Source organism: Saccoglossus kowalevskii, chromosome 5, assembly GCF_978046115.1.
Source record: "Saccoglossus kowalevskii chromosome 5, keSacKowa6.1, whole genome shotgun sequence".
NCBI lineage: Eukaryota > Metazoa > Hemichordata > Enteropneusta > Harrimaniidae > Saccoglossus > Saccoglossus kowalevskii.
In genome coordinates, this window is record NC_140645.1 from 14299951 (window position 1) to 14318037 (window position 18087).

An 18087-nucleotide genomic window follows, 5' to 3' on the forward strand; every position below is an offset into this window, starting at 1 on the left:
TAAACGCTCATTTATTGTTAAATGGCGGTGGTCGTCGCGCCACGCATGCGCGAGATATGGGTCTCGTATAAAACAAAAATGAAGATTTTAACTGTTGTGCACACCAACGGGTACAGACAGAGAAATTACCAATCTTTAATTAGGTATTTGGTGTTTTTGGTGATTAGAAGGTAACAAATAAGTCGCAGGCGGTAATTATTGCAAATGGCGCCCAGTGCAAAACACAAAGAAAAGATCACCAGCGTTCAGACGCGCTGAAATAAAAAGTCATATTGACCATGCGTGAGCTGGAGCGGCACACTCGAACCTTTAAGCTACTACAAATTTACAAAAAGTTATGATGTTTCGGCGAAATTGCCACAGTAGAAATGATTATATATGGGAAATATTATTAGTTACAGCATACAGCTGAAATGAGATGATTGATGCTGTCACCTCGATTAATTAACGGATTGCAGGTCTATAAATAGTGTTTATTGTGTTTAGATTTTTATTAGCGTAACCTGGAACGTTTTTTTCAGCGGTGAAGCAAATACAATGCTGACGTGTACAGACAGTACAGGAATAACATTTAACGATGTTTTTGAGAGATTTTTTTATTTTGATTAACAACGATTCTACTTGCCAGAGCAAATTTGTTGGTTTGAATTGCACAATCTCATGAATATTCATGAGATGGTGAGAGGTTCGTAATTCGTCATGTGATCACGAACTACAAATTTCCCCGCATTTCTTCCATCGGCCGTTATACCATTCAACTACAATTCACTTTGCCGATAAGTTTACTGGTGAGTTCACACGTTTCTCAGCTTCCCGCAATCGTATGCACTTTTATTGAAGCGGAAATTTGTCGTCAACAAAGCAATAAAAAGCCAAGATTTGTCTTCCCCATCACAGCGTGATGTAATCCCTGGATACCGATACAATGCATTTCTCCTGTTGTCAGTGAGTACTCGTTATTTACTTACGTTCACCCCTAGAACGCACTTTCACATTTTTTTGCTGACATAAAGAGATTTTTCTCCCATTGCGGGATACTGAATGTTTTAACGTGATTGTCTGAATATTGACAACCTCGCCAATGTTTCTACATACGCGGGTGAATCGTGACGTCGTATGTTTTTAACTTTGCACATGTTTAAAAAAACAAAATGAGTTACTGAGAAAAAAGACAAGTTCATGGCCTGCTGGTGTTCTCCACTAGGACACATACGCATTCACATCCCCATTCCCTTACCTCAAGTTCCGATGCAAGAGACTGTTTCCCGCAAGACAGTGATGATGTGCGTAAACAACGCGTCGTCATATTGTATGATGGAACGCTCATATGACGTCATATGCAAATAGGATACATTCGGTATCTCGAATGTAAACTCGTGCGACTGTCAGAGCATGTTATTGTTTTTTCGGGCGTTGCAACATGGGGAACTTTCGTTTGCGTTGAACGAAAACAACAAACAACATACTTTAAACATGTTATTTGCGTTCTATGTCATCGACAAAGCACAATGCATATTTATTTATATAATGGCTGATTTTTTCCCTACTTTGGGCAAAAAAGAAGCCCTTCGTACCCAAAACTAAAACAACAACCGCTGCATAAAATGGAATGTGTTTATTTATATATTTATCTATTTTATGCTTAGTATTCAACTGGAACAATCTTATAACACTGTGCATTGCCGTGCAATCTTCTGTCGATATATACAAATTGTAAATAAAGAAACTATATATATAATATGGCGGAACAATACTAGCACTGTTAACATGTCATTTATATGTAGTGTATTCGTGAATTATAAATCGATTTTATCATGCATCAACAAAACTCTGGGTAATTTAAGAAATAACATAATAACACTGTTTTCATATATGACAGAAATCATAAATATTTGAGTTTAAAATCTACTCATCCATCTTCGACTTATTATATCACTGATGACGTTTTTAACGAATCGTGTACAAATCTCTTTTCTCATTAGAAAAACATAACATAAATGGTTATCCCTAGGCTATGTAATCCACGCGTTATTGCGCACCCCGGATAGTTTCAATCGGTTGCTAGGCAACAATGGCGTAGCATTTGTGACGTATCTTTGGAGTTTCTATTGGGCGGAAGTATCGGAGGAAAAGCAATGTGTACAATACGTTGAATAAATAAAAATAAACATCTGCAATATAAAGAATGAATTTGCACAATCTTTTCAAACATTTCACTCCCCAAGAGCGCTATGGTCTACCTTATTTAAGCAGCTCAGATAACTTACACACATTTACAGCGGGCAAACATTTTCACATTGTGATTTACATTAGTATAGCGGAAAAGGGAATTTTGAGAATATTCTTACTCGAACGTCTTGCCCTCGAGTTTAAGGTTGTTAGGTAACATTGTAACAAATGTTTACAAATGCGATATTATTTTTTTTTTTTTTCAAAATGTGGTCAGCGAATGACTTTTTACGCAAAATATATTATTTCGGTGCAAAACTCAAGTCTCGTGACTCTCTTCCTCCCAACGAGATCTGGGTGGCCATTTTCGTCTGTGGTCTGTTGTAATATTTTTTGCTTCTATGTTATTGGTCAAATTCCCGGCCTCAACTATGATTAGTTACATCAGAATGAACTGCTATATGGCGTTTTCACGATGAGACTTGCTAAATAGAAGCAAGTTCTATCGAGCGACAACAGCATTATGGGTAATCAGAGAAATGGCTTAGTACCTAAAATATAGCAAAACACGTAGCAACATTCTTGAAAAAAAGTACTGTACCCAGTTAAGCTGTTACCACTTTTTATTACCGTATCGCGAGAAGCAAAAAAAAAAAAAAAACTTATAAGTGTTCAAACGGAAAGCAGAGATAAGACTGATGCTGTTTCGGTTAGCCGGGTACGTCAACTGTTGACAATCCGGCAGATAGTGTTAATCAGTGGAAATATTATTGTAATTGAACAACACACCATTAAACAAGATGAATTACATGATTGTATCATTCATAAATATTAGTAATACATTAATCGCTAGCATGGGATCATCTTTGGGTGTCGTCCGGGACCCGTACAATTTATCATCATCGTTATCGCCATTTCCTTCGAAATTCGCTGTGCAGAAATAGTATATGGTTATCTAATGGAATCTTAATATAACGAGACATTTTCAAAACTCATTTCGTACTTATACATGAAAAAGAATGTGACAAAATAAAATAAAATATATGAATGTATTTCGTAGAGCTGAAGCAACAAATTGTGAATTTGACAAGTACACATTTATGCTAATGTATCACAATCCCAAATACAGTGACATACGGTTACGGTGGTAGCAACTATTTGCACACATACAAGTATGACGGATCGTTTGTATTATCAGGGGGAAATTCTCCTACTCTCGGGTTCTCCACACTTGCCAGGGGGGAATCTCGTCTCGTCTCTATATCTCGTCCCCTTGAGGTGCGGGATCGGGAAAGTCACTTAAGCTTTACAGTCAAATAATACACACACAACGAAATACGTTTCAGCTCTCGTCTTAGTCGGACAGTCTAGCACTCTGTAAGACACAGCGCCCTGGGGACAAATCCCCAAGACTATCGCAAGGCTGAACCAAGACTCTTTTAGACTGCGTCAAGGCTCGCCACAAGTCTCTCTCGGACTGGGTCTGTTCTGGTGTACTCCTCAAGACCAACTCAAACTCTCTTTATTCATTTTCAAAACTCTAACCAATTACAAAACAGTAAAAAGACTCTAGGGCGTGACTTTCAATCATAAAGCCAATCACACTAAGCACTGAATACGTCATATCTTTTGATTAATCGTTCACTACATTAATAACTACGAATACCAACTGTCAGAATGAGTACTCTAAATAGCGGCGGTTATCTCGTAATTAGTTCCAAATCACTGAGCCAAGTTCCGTCCAAAACTTCAAATAGGCCTAAACGATGACAGACATAACACCGCAATTCAGCTATTAGTCAACTAATTATGTCGATTAACAGATACGCAAAAACAAATTCATGACAGTATTGAGAACTGACGTTTTTTAAGTAAAATATTTGTTGTGTGTTATTAGATTTCATCACATCTATAAATTTCTCTGATATACAGACTTACATAGACATGCGAGTAGAAATATATACACAGTCAGACTTCCTTAGATAGTCAGACGAACATAATTTCATAGACAGTCAGAGGAACAGACTTCCATAGGCAGTCAGGCAAAGAGATTTCCATACACACTCACGTTAACCAAACTAGTTTTCAATAAAGTAAAATTGACCTCCCAGAAATTGTTTGAATTCTCAAAATCTGGAATCTATTAGCTCGTCTATTCGATTATACCGCGTTCAGGTGACATTCGAAACTTCCGAGTCAAAACCTGAATACATGCAAACGGCGTGTGTTTGCATGTTTTGCTGGACAGAAACTCCACTTTGTCACGAAAATATATTTTCAAAATTAGATGCAAATGGCCCTACTCTCGAATCTGTCCGGGAATGCAATTCAGAAAAGAGAATGATTCGTAAGATTGCTATGATAATAATGAAAGCATTGTACATATTCATGATCTACGATTGTTCACACGTACATACCTACACGTACAGAAACTGGAGTACACGCTTCGTGTTCTTCTGTGTCAATTTCACTAGGTTACGTCGAGGTTGGATTATTATTGAAAACAAGTGTTAGGATCTTTGACTTAAAGTATGTCAGGGGTGGCATAGTTTCTGAAGAACAATGTTAATTATACAATTTTGTGCTGCCTTCACTGGAAGGGTACATTCTTATAGAGCCCACGGGAATCATTCCTCAAAATGTTGAAGCCATACCAACGGAAATAGAATGACTATCGGGAATGCATATGCATTCCGAATCAATCTGGAATTATCCTGACATTACACCAGGGAAACCCTAAGAAATACTGAAATGATGTTAGACTGCAATATCTAACACCAGCCCACACACTTTGCAACCACAACCAGGAAGACACTATGAAACAGGAAAATAAACATTAAAACATGTACCACATGCAATTCTTAAACACGTTGGAATTTAATTCGCTTTGACGAGTGGTGGAAGTGGGACGTGTTCGAAATTCCCGTTGCACGCGTTGAATATGGGCTTTGGAGCCCATATGCAACACGACGCATCGCGATGAACATCACTTTTTAAATATACCTAGACCCAAATGTACCAATATAAGGAAATACACCTGGTAAATATTTATATAATGAAAAAAAAAAAACAATTATTGCGACTTCAAAAATAAAGCTATTTCAAATCATAATTAAAATTTCTATTTAAAAGAAAATCATTTTAAGTTTTAAAACATATTCTAATAATGTATGTTATATATTACCATATATTTATTTATCTGTACACCGCAAAACAAATACTCAAACCAAACCCCAGTCTTTCTCATTTGTACTACTATTGATACTATGGACCAGAAGGAATTCGAACCCACCTTTCTATAATTACCTACATTATTGTAGAGTAAAGAAACAGTGGAATTTGATTTTAGGCTAGTAGTTTGAAAGTTAAACATTGAGAGCCGAGATTCCTCAGTCAATATCTTGGTGCAGAAATTTACACATTTGTATGTATTTTTCTAAATTCAATATAATTTTTCCCCAAATGATCATTTTTTTCAACCAGGTTCTGATCTTTATCACAATTTGTTAAAACATTAAGACATGTTTATTTCGTAAATGGTGACGACTACTGCATTCACACTAGAAATAAACATGTCCGCATAAGTTGCGCCCGGTAAAGATAAAAAGAGATAACATGACCTTGCGTTCACACTAGAGACGTAAATATGACGGTCACTGTATAATACCATTCGTAAAAAGTCTACGGATTTGCTGGCATGTACGCAAGCATTTGAGATTCGTCAGATGACAATGACTTGTGTTTAATCAGATCTCTTATCATTTACTTTGTGTCACTGTCCTTGCCATTGACCTGTGAATATCAGATAATCTAACATACTTACATAATTATTCACATTCGCCGAGAGACAACGCCGGCGGAATCGAGGGAATTTTAATTTGTGATTGCATTAACAATTTACTGCATGACCGAGTAACTGAGCAGACAATTCTAGGTCAGTTTAATAAGTGCATAATAATGAATCACATCCGTCCCGGGAGTCTAGGTAATGGTTAATCGCCAGCTGGTTCTCAGTTAAATTAAGCTAAATTATCTCCTCCTCGGCCAAGTGCTTACTGTAGACAAATGTACAATGCCTTCGCATGGATGAAATATTAATAAAATACAAGTTTAGAATACATATACTAATTAGCATATAATTGAATAAAATATCTACTCAGTTTTGTAACTTGAATAACACGTTGATGGATAGACTGATAAGGTATGACAATGATTGCTGGATACGACGATTATAATGGTATACAATCTCGCGATTATTTTTATAACATTCAGACATTTAAAGAATAACACTTAATGTTGTACTCTAAGTTTGAGTCGCCGGTTTTGAACAGCTTAATAAATATTTCTTAATAGTCTCCACTGTATAATTGGTAACTGAACACTCGTAACGATTCCACGAATAACATATATTCCCGGGGCATTTCAAAAATATTGTCTATTTTAGGGTTCACAGGAACCACATGAGAAGAAATCCGTAACTTTATCTTGTCACAACACATATGAAATAACCGGATTTCTACGGCTCGACGCATCATTAGTTTTGTCACCCGTGGCTAGTTGTTTAAGTAACCCACTGTCTTTGAAGAAATAACTCACCGGTTTCGCTAATTCAAAAAAAATCAAAAGGCATTTCCAGCGCCTACACCCCAAGGCATAGGTGATTGCGAGTAGTGGCATGTGGCTTACATGTCGATTTTTGAAAATACGCCAAATAGTTGACGGGTCGCGTAAACAGGTGACGTCCTACAGCGCGAGTCTCGGAGGTTGCATGATCGCAAATCTCACTGTCAGTATTCTCATCTTAATAAAAAAAATTATTAAATTGATTTGACATAAGACGTTTAGTGTTGTCGGAGATTTTTCGAATACAGCATTGAACAATGTATTGTCATTCAAACTACTGCACAACGATACTGCGCATAACAAATTGTCGTTCGCTGCACTGGTGCTGCACGGTCGCTGTTGCTTTCCGAGTTGCATTAAAGGTTTTGAAGAAACTTTAGCTACCCAAAATAGACAGCGAACGTGCCACTATAGATATTAATTAAGATACTCTGTTTTGATGTTTGGGGTATTCTGTATTATTTATTTGGGGCATTCTTCGGCTCTGGCACCATCAATGACCACCTTCCCTATGGCAGGCAGCAAATCGTGATATTACCCTCACGAAAATATGTTGTTATTTAAATATAAACAAAACCGTACTACTTAATTAAATATAGGTAACACTCTATTGCGACTGACTCATTTTATATTCGGTGATTCTTACGTATTTCTGTGAGGTGTTCAACCCGTTTTCACAAGTACCACAAACGGGGACATATTCACAGCGTGTTCCCAGGATTGCGTCACAGCGTGTCAAATGTATTTGCGCAAGCAATATTCATTTTAATATCATCATACTACATAACGAACTGAATAATACGCCGCCGTTGATATTCGGTATGAAAACAAGTACGTGGTTTGAGACAAGCGCAATTTTGCCCAAAAGTCTTGTTGTACTTTGAAGCGTCGATGTGGTGAACGCCAGCAATCACTATGCCACCCTTAGCTGGCAGCGTTATGAACTCACTGGAGAACTTATTCTGTTCCCTCATGACACGAGCATGCGCACACACATCATTAAATACTTTGAGCATCTCCTCTACAAATACATCAGTAATTACATTTTTCAAAACACTTATTATCAGTCGTGAAAGTACTTAAGTATACCGAACTATGCAATAAGTTCTAAAGATGGCGCTACTTTAAAGTAAATGTTTGACATTAAACAAAAACGTAATTCCAAACTTATGATTAGTTTAACTTGTCGAATCATCATTTCTTGATTGTGCGCCTTGAGATATGGACCCCAAACCCCGTTCTATTCAGATGCTATTACGTATTATCCTATCTTGTGTTTGTTCGCTGTATATTGCTTCGTGTTTTTTGACTTGAAATGTTTATTTATTAATCGCTCTACTTTGGCTGGGTAATAGGATATGGTATCAATGTCAGAACGACTATCATAGTATAATTACATGTTACCAAGACACAGTTAATACGACGACAACAACTACTTTGTGAATCGGCATTGTATTTGTCAAGTCTTTTCGAAAAGCTGTTTTTTTTCAGTGACTTATTTAAGTGTAATATGAGTATATCAGTAGATTTTTCTTGTGTACTTCTGTCTCGCGAGAGTTTGAGCTGGAAACATCCGTTTCATATGTGGCTGAATAATGCCGTACGCATTTGCCACTTTTATCATGGTCTACTGCAGCTAGATAATTGTTGGAATGAGACTGTATCAAAAGACGCAGGACACAGTAAATTTTTATGTTAACAACTGTTAGATGTTTCGCAGTGATTACCGCACAGGCGCCATACGAAATGAATATGAATACACAATGCGTATAGCAGCAGCAGCATTGATGTTTTGTCAAAAGTCACAACCATTTACGACCCATTATCCACGTTTAAGTATAGCATTTCAATGTGCCAAATAAGATTGGATTGAAATGCATGTCGTCGTGTTTATTCCATACGTTATTCAACGTGAATGATATATATATATATATATCACGTCGGTGACCGGGTTACCCAGGGTCATGTGAAATGCAATGCTACGCTTTCATTCGAAATTCCATTGCGAATAAGTAGGCTGTTTTTTTAAATGTATTGATGGACGAGGAAAATAATTTAGTGTCAAAACACCGTATTATTGAATATGCTTCACAAAATGTGTTGATAGCTGAGAAATATTGTCCATCATATTAGCATCTGATTAGCAATCAATAGTGAGGTAATAGTATCGTCGAATTACGAGACACTTTCAATTGGAAATGTCCTGCGTTGCTGTCGTCCCGGGGTCTACTCCATAATACTATTTTCACAATTTATGGTACGTGAGTTATTACGAGACTGTGTGTAATGCGTGTGACCCGTTACATGATGATTTACGGCTGGTTTGTGAATGAGTATTAAATCCAACTAGAAGAACAAAGGTCAAATTACATGCATATATGTTCAGCCTTAATGCAGACTGCGACAAACGAGGCGAACATTTCACCGAACAAAGTAACACAGGTTTTTCCCCCGTTCTCATTTCATAAACTTATTCAGTAATAATATATCTCGTTGCTCACTATGCATAATTATTCTAAAAGTCAATTATGGGGAGCGTGATATGTTATACGATTGTTTCGCGTTTTGATATAAGTCATTCTGTACCTAATTACGTATACAATCTGTTGGGAATCCTTAACGTGCACATTTGTTTTACTGTCACATCACAAACTCAAATTAGACATACTATTATCCATTCGATGTTTTAACTATATTACGTTATATTACGAACGAATTGACATTTTAAAGAATCTATAAACACCGCAAAAAAAGACAGGTTGGTTGTTGGTGTTAAGTGTTACACGAAAGTTTCCCGATGGGATTATCCTAAATCCAGGTTTGGTGAATTGTCGGTCTCAGATGCGGATGAACGATCGCAACGGCGACAAACAGAGCTTATTGAGGTGTTTGATCGTGACGTGTGACGTGACCTTCCAGCAACTAGTACAACTCCATCAGACATAGATTATCCCTCCGTTTATACGAATCTGACGACATCATTCAGCAGATTGAGATTACGGTTACCGACAATGATTAAGGATGATGACGTTATGTCCCGAGTTGTCATTGGAGACAATCACTATGATCAAAGTACCTTGGACATTAGAAGTGAAGATCACAGATAGTTATCGACTGCCGTTGGTTAGTAGCAAGCATTTTACCGCTTACTACAGTTCAAGGGACACTTATATCAGATTTTAACTACTGTATTTCTGTATCTTATCTATACATCCGCGAGGTCTTTCGCGGACATTATACACAATGAACATGAGCAATATATATATATATATATATATCATTTTTTGTCCAAAATAAACTTTTCACCTTTTTTCCCTAGAAAAAAATAAAACAATCTGGAAAAATGCAAAGCATGGCAATATGTGAACAATTTCTATCAGAATTATTGTATTTTATTTCATAAAGAAATTAAATAGTATTCATCACTGCTTAATCATCCATGACAACTATAACTTATATCTGCATATTATTATATCACTATATGTACTGAGACGAGATTTTGAGATGTGATTATAACTCGTGAATATTTGATCAAAATTTCAAAAATTGTTTCGGCAGAACAGCATAAAGTTACTATAATTAGCCGAGTATTTTAAGTGTTGACTGAAAACATACGTTTATATTACGGCATTGAACAAGCTCACCCAGTAGAATGTATTGCATGAGAGGAATAATACGCTTCAAGAGTGCAAAGCAGTGTGGGATAGCATATCAAGTTAGAAAGTAACATGGAAAAAGTATAATACACGTTACGGTACATGAAACAACTATCGCCCCAATAATAACTGATATTAATGGTCGTCACTGTGTCACTATGATTCTGCGTTCATTGATCGCTATTTCGAGCCGTACGATTGGGAACTGTGTGTGGCTCATTGAGGGAGGGCGTCTGTATTTATTGCGGAATAACCCACTGTAGTTATGGGTTCCCATATCAAAGTACATTATATGTATAAGCCCTTCTCTGACCTGACATTGTCGTTTTCGCTTCTGACTATACTTCGCCCAACATGATATTGTTATATTAAAAATTTCATCTGAAGAATTTGAATTTCATCTCATTACTTTGTGACGACTTTGATTTGTTTACTGTCGACATAAATACAATCGTGTCATTACAATAGCCGTTTATAGTTCCCGTTTTAGAATTTGTACTTTCAATACCGCACAATTGACTGAAGGCGGAACGACGTACTCGTGAATTAATTTATTTCTCTGTTAGAGCTATATCGTGGTTCGAGAAAACTGATTTATTAAATTACGTAAGTTTATTTGCTTGCGAACATTCCAAACGTGCCTGCACTAAGAATATTTGAGCGGCATCAATACCTCGCACTCTCATCTAGTATACAATGTCAGATTGGTAAGATCAATCTATTCACGAAGAAATGCAAAACTGAATAGCTATGTTGAATCAATCCACGGTATTGGGTTATATTTCTAGGAAAACACAGCATACGGTAAACGTCGTGCCAGTGCGATTAGTTCAATCGTAATACATGGTATAATGTTAGACGGATAAACAAACAATGTGCAAGGGGTCGGTTCGAATACAGTGCCCCCGCGTCGGTCGCATATTTTAAAAGACAGGAGGACGCGATTACTATTGCATATTTAGCAGAGGTTATTTACTTCTCTGCCGAGTGAAGTAAATGTAATGGACGCTTATACTTATATTATCGATCCATTATATCAAGATTGAAAGCACGAGAGCTCACATGGGTATGTATTGTATATACTTTATGTAATACATGAGTGTCATCAGACGAATACAGATTCAGGGACCCTGGGGTATCCGTCTATCAGACGGTCCCATGTGATGCGAGGAGCATTATGGTTTACTTGTGGTACGCATTGTATATTTATCACAATCAGGAAAGCATACTGTATTCCATGTTTGACAGATTCCACATACGATTCAGTAGTCGGCACGAACAGAATGAATATGAAAATAATAACGAATACATCGGCGTCACGCTATACTCAGGCTTATCTATTAGTAAGGTATTATTAATAAACAACTATAAACGAGAGGTAGTTTACGAATCGGCGTCTAGAATTACTAATTTATTTAAAAAGACAGGTGGACTGCTCCGCAGGCATTAGCAGCATAACAAATGTTTTTTGAATTTTGCATGTAGTGATAATAAAAAAAACACTGCAATAAATACTTTCCGTTTTCGACATTGCGAAATTCTTTCGTTTTTATGCAGAAAAGAAATTTTATTAAAGTTATTGTTCATACATGAGTTGTTGAACACACTACATAGTTTATAATTTCATTCAGCTTCTTTCAGTCATAATACAAGACACATAAAAGGCAAAAATATAGAGAATATAGCAAATTGTCTTTTTTTTTCTGTAATATTCATGTGTAATTGGTAATTATGACAATTATTTATGATAGAATAGGGGATACATTCTGTTATGAATTATTTTTAATATAAATTTATTTATTTATTATCTTGTCAAAATCAGGGTTTTTTTCCCAAAAAACAAAAGAATTTCACAATGTCGAATGTCTTGTAATGTTCAAATATTAAAAATATACTCAAGTGATCGCGAAAAGCGTAAAAATGCGTTATTATATACGCTCTGCATAATTTCAATACTGTAAATCAAATTTTCCAAAACAGTAACATGTCTATTCATGTGAGAGTTATAGTAATGTTATTATAAAAGACTGTAAACGTTGAACTGAGTTTGCAGTTTACCAGGGTACATAAAACAGTCTATCTACAAATATACGTCTGTTTGATTGTTTATAGTGTGTTTTCTCGTCTTGTAGCCAATTTTCACACAGGATGCTAGCCGCGTAATCAAGTCTACTAAAGTATTTAACACTTCTGGCATAATTGCGTGAGAAGATAGCACAATATATAGCAAATACCCGGATGCTCTTTTGGTGAACAACAAACAACCTTTTTTGTAATTTTTTGTATGTCGTGTCTGTGACGTTTTTACTGTTATGTGAACATTATTAGAAAATAAAATTTTATTTGTAAAAACAAACAAAAACAAAACAACCTATATAGTATGAAATTTGACATAGGTAAATTTGAAACTCACTTGCCAACTGAAGGAGTCAAAAACAAGATTTTTTAATCATTTTAATTATGTATATCATTAGTTTATTATGCTAATGGTGTTGCCAACATTATTTAAATATAAACCAAAAAGCTGAAGCTTAATTTTAGAGCTCTGAGCGATCATGAAAATGCATCTATGTTCAAAATGAGTCTCATTAATAATATTCGTTAGTGTCAATTAAAGTGGATCATCTAGATGTTATGCATTATACAAACTCATGTAATATAAGATGCACACTGTTCAACACATTACCTCATCGGATTTTATTCCTAGCATTCAGCCTATATCAAAGTCATTTGATGACAAATGATCCAACAGTTAATTGAGTCTCTTTATGTGGGTGGAATACAAACACAGTAATTACAAGTTTATAAATATGTAAAATTGTATTCCGAAGGGATTCCTGTTTAGTATACTTATTTGACGATTTATGAAACGATAATTGCTTCCATAAATCGAAAATTAGTAAATTAATATTATTAATTACTGAATATAGCCAATTTAATTATTGTTCTTCTAAAAACAGAACTTTAACAAATTATAAGCAGCATTTCATGTAGTGTTAATTCACTGATATTTAGTATCTAATGAACTATAAAATTCAAAGCTTACTTTTACAGCAATGCGCATACATGCATATGATTAGGCACATAAAATACACGTTTCGCTTCATTAGGTTAAACATCATGGAAATGAAAAAAATGGCAATTTGAATTAGAGCCCCAGTTAATATTAAGACTGGAATCTTTTTTTTATTAAAATTGTGATTTATGTGTGCGTGAAACTAAATGACATTCGTCTATGCTGTAAAATATGTCAGATCAGCGGAGCATACAACACGCAATAGTACGTTTACCCCAGTTTGGAATTGTTCTGGTAAAACTACGTGTTTTATCCGAAAGTGTATCTTTACTCTAACTTTCAAATTGTTATTCAATACACATTATACAGACCTCAAAAAATGCCAAATTGTACTTATGGATGTATACTCGTGAATAATTAAGTCACATAATAACATTTTCTTAATTGAGAACCAAATAAAATTGTGAGAGAGTTGCGCCCACCCCATTAGAGTGCCATAAGACCCCTTAGCTTATCTAAATAAATATTAATGATTCTTTCATATGATCAATAAATGTCGAAACATGGTGAATTGTATATTTAGTAGTAGAAGTAGATTTATGGATTTTATGAACCGCTAAAGGGGATCAGGGGGCCTTGTCAAGAATGAATTTGAAAATGATTGGGTAGAATTATTCACTGAAAGCTTTGAAAATATGTGTTTCTTTTCAACAACAATGAATGTAAATTAAATTAACTTCGTGTAATTGTCTTTCAATTATACTCCAAAATTAACGATTCAAGAATTATATATTGGTATATTTCTTTACGTGACATAAGAGATTTGTATTGCGCATGCTCTTCGATTCACTAAAGGCTCTCGCGTTCATTACACGTTGGCCGTGTTCTTTAGGACGGTTAGTGTGGCGTATGATGAACCTACAAGCTGGAAGCATAACATGAGGTGTCTCACTTAATAACTACAGAAAATCTCTGAAAATTATACCCCCACCAATCCAATTAGTGATAACCTAGAATGAACCCGACATGAACAAATTGCATAACGGCTGAAATAGATTCACAATCACGCATGCTTCGGTTCATGGTGTAGATTTCACGCACAGTCGAGTGCTGTCGTTTTTACCTAAGTGATCTCGTTGTTGTATTTGTCAATGCCTCGGAGATACAAATGTTTCAGTTTAATTAATAATTTCTATGATAGTATATTCTCCTGGGTTTGTGTGTTTTGTACAATGATTTATATAACACTGTTGTATTACTCTTGGCCACGTGACTGTTGTGACCATAGATCGTATGTTCATTCCCATGAACCCAATAGTTCTCCTACATTATATATTGACATTGAAAATATTGATATTTCGTTTTAAGTTAAATTGTGTATTTCACTACACAAACAAGGAGAAGAGTGTTGAGCTGAATGCCGTGTGACAGTTCACAATAATATACAATGTGTTTTCTAATTGTACCCCCACTCCAGAGTCTACGTTTGGCGGTTGTCCTTGTTTCTCGGTAGTCTATGGCAAAATAAAAAGAAATGACTTTTTCTTGTTGTTATGACGTGTTATAATATTATACATATTTTTCTTTTACCTTTTGTTGACATTAATTATAAGCTCTTGCTAGTATCCACATATGTGGCCTTCGTAATAATGGTCGTCGTAAAAGTGGATTGTCAAGTGAGCTCGACAGTCACTTGTATTTCACTTTCATCTATAACTATCTTTTAAGCTCTGCATCACTGGTCAGTCACTTGTATTTCACTTTCATCTATAACTAGCTTTTAAGCTCTGCGTCTTTATCTTATATCAAAAACATTTTAGTCCCCAATTGGGATTTCTCATTTAGTAGTGAACATAATGTCAAGTCCCATCATCGGGGATTTAATTTCAAAGTTTATTTCCGCTAAATAGGTCCCGAATGGTAAGAAGATTTACGGTGATTTATCCTCTTTTCAAATGGTGTTTACATCCGAATAGGACATTGGAGACAAGTATAGAAGAGGGGGATACGAAGGAAGATAATTCAGATTAATTATTAAAGTATAAGAAAAACAAAATATTCAATACACTTGTAGTCGTTTTTTTTATAAGCGTCCCAAAGTTCGTTAAAACAGGCGTTTCTTTCAATTCTTTTGTGTTACAATGCTATTCTCTTGTTTTTTACGACGGAAATTGAATGATCAACGTTCATAAATGTCATTATTGGAACTAATTACTTCTCATTATGCCAATTAATTCTAAATTGTCTTAGTATTTATTCCCAATAAGCTCATGGAACATATGCCCATAAGTCGACGTTGACGATGTTGTGTACATGTTTTAATATGTCCCCCATAACTAATATATTGTGGCCAAAGTTCATGTGTTACAACAAACGGAGAGTATCTAATTGGTCAACTTCAATGACATTAGCAAAATGAAATTTATATAAAACATTGTCAGGGTGATAGGTTAAATGATAAACAACCGATCATCATTGAACGGAAGACAAGTGATCTCGTCCAATGGGGTTTGATACTTTATGTCACTCGTAAAAATACTCATTTTATGGCATATAATAAATAATGAATTCAGTAGCATATATGGTACTGTTAATGGCGTATCAAATGTGAACAGCACATTAATCTATTTTTTGATCTAATAACATTCAACCCAAAACATGTTGCCTATTAACAATTTATATCACTAGATTTCGTCACGATAAAAGTCAATGTATATTTTTTTACGAATACAGTTCAATGTTTCCTCGTCGCGCGATTTGCATCTGCGCTTCCATCGGCATAAAGGTCGACAAGTGATTCGCTCATCCTAACTTTAATATTGGATGAAGACAAACGGCGAAGTTCTTTCGAACAAATGATTGAATAAAAAAAAAAGTAATTATTTTCAATAAACTCTCCATTAGTGCTAATAATTCGATTACTTGGTGACTGATGTCGGAGCAAGTGCGAGAGACAGCAAGAACTCGGTAAGACTCATACTTGTTGTATTAATCTCACAGTCTGTCAATTAGTATAGTGTATACTAATTGACTGATGATTGAGATATGCTAATTATAATTAGAAAGACGCAGTTGAGTGTTGTATTTCCTATGTAATTAAGCATGAAGTTTTTGTCCGTGGCGGGATGTGGGGGGTACTTATCGTTTTAGCTTAGTTTGTTTTTATTACACAAGAATACATTTTATGCCATGAATTTGAATGTAACTGAATTGAATACGGCAATAGGTCTATAATAATAATAATTGTGGAGCTACAGAACGGATTATATATACATGCGAACATGAGTGCTAACCCCATGGCAAGCCTATAATCTAGTACACTGAACTGTGTTTCATCTATGAATTTCAGTTTTAATAATCAGAATGCAACGCTGTTTGCAGTAGTTTATACAGTGTCAGCTACCTTCCTGGCTGTGATAGAGATTTATTACTCCAAGACATCAATCAAATGCGTATAAATATGAGCTTTAAAATGAAATGAACAAAGCTTAATAAGAAAGCATAAATCACTGGGCTCGTGTCACCTGCTTGAAGCGTAGCAATTTTCTTGAAATAAAACAAGCAGCCTATCGGCTGAGATAGCTCCGCTGTTAGCAATGCACATTTCAATTAAAGAACTGAAGACATCATTAGAAAATGAACAATATGAATAGTATCAAAGCAATCGGACTTACAGTTTTTAACAAGAAGTCGAAAATATCACTTTTTACCAAAAATTACAAAAATATTCACCAAAATAAATTAATTAGAGAATTGAAGATATCATCACAAAACGAACAAATCTGAGAGAGGTCCACATGTAGTACCTATATGTGTAATATCAAAGCAATCGGACTTACAGTTTTCAACAAGAAGTCGAAAATATCACTTTTTACCAAACATTACAAAAATATTCACCAAAATTAGAGAATTGAAGATATCATCACAAAATGAACAAATCTGAGAGAGGTCCACATGTAGTACCTATATATGTAATATCAAAGCAATCGGACTTGCGGTTTTTAACAAGAAGTCAAAAATATCACTTTTTACCAAAAATGACAAAAATATTCACCAAAATTAGAGAATTGAAGATATCATCACGAAATAAACAAATCTGAGAGAGGTCCACATGTAGTACCTATATATGTAATATCAAAGCATTTGCACTTGCGGTTTTTAACAAGAAGTCGAAAATATCAGTTTTTACAAAAAATGACAAAAATATTCACCAAAATTAGAGAATTAACGATATCATTACAAAATGAACAAATCTGAAAGAGGTCCACATGTAGTACCTATATATGTAATATCAAAGCAATTGCACTTGCGGTTTTTAACAAGAAGTCGAAAATATCAGTTTTTACCAAAAATGACAAAAATATTCACCAAAATTAGAGAATTGAAGATATCATCACAAAATGAACAAATCTGAGAGAGGTCCACATGTAGTACCTATATATGTAATATCAAAGCAATCGGACTTGCGGTTTTTAACAAGAAGTCAAAAATATCACTTTTTACCAAAAATGACAAAAATATTCACCAAAATTAGAGAATTGAAGATATCATCACGAAATAAACAAATCTGAGAGAGGTCCACATGTAGTACCTATATATGTAATATCAAAGCATTTGCACTTG

General features: G+C 35.1%; 1 protein-coding gene and 1 long non-coding RNA gene across 3 annotated transcripts in view; one reads left to right on the forward strand and one right to left on the reverse strand.

The window, feature by feature from the left end:
* Window positions 1-18087, reverse strand: part of LOC102806421 (QRFP-like peptide receptor) — a 91550-nt gene that overhangs the window by 40527 nt on the left and 32936 nt on the right. The gene's annotated exons all lie outside the window — the stretch shown is intronic.
* Window positions 11254-15520, forward strand: LOC146745791 (uncharacterized). Its single transcript, XR_014929509.1, has 2 exons — window positions 11254-11514; window positions 15375-15520. It is a non-coding gene; the product is annotated as an uncharacterized LOC146745791 (long non-coding RNA).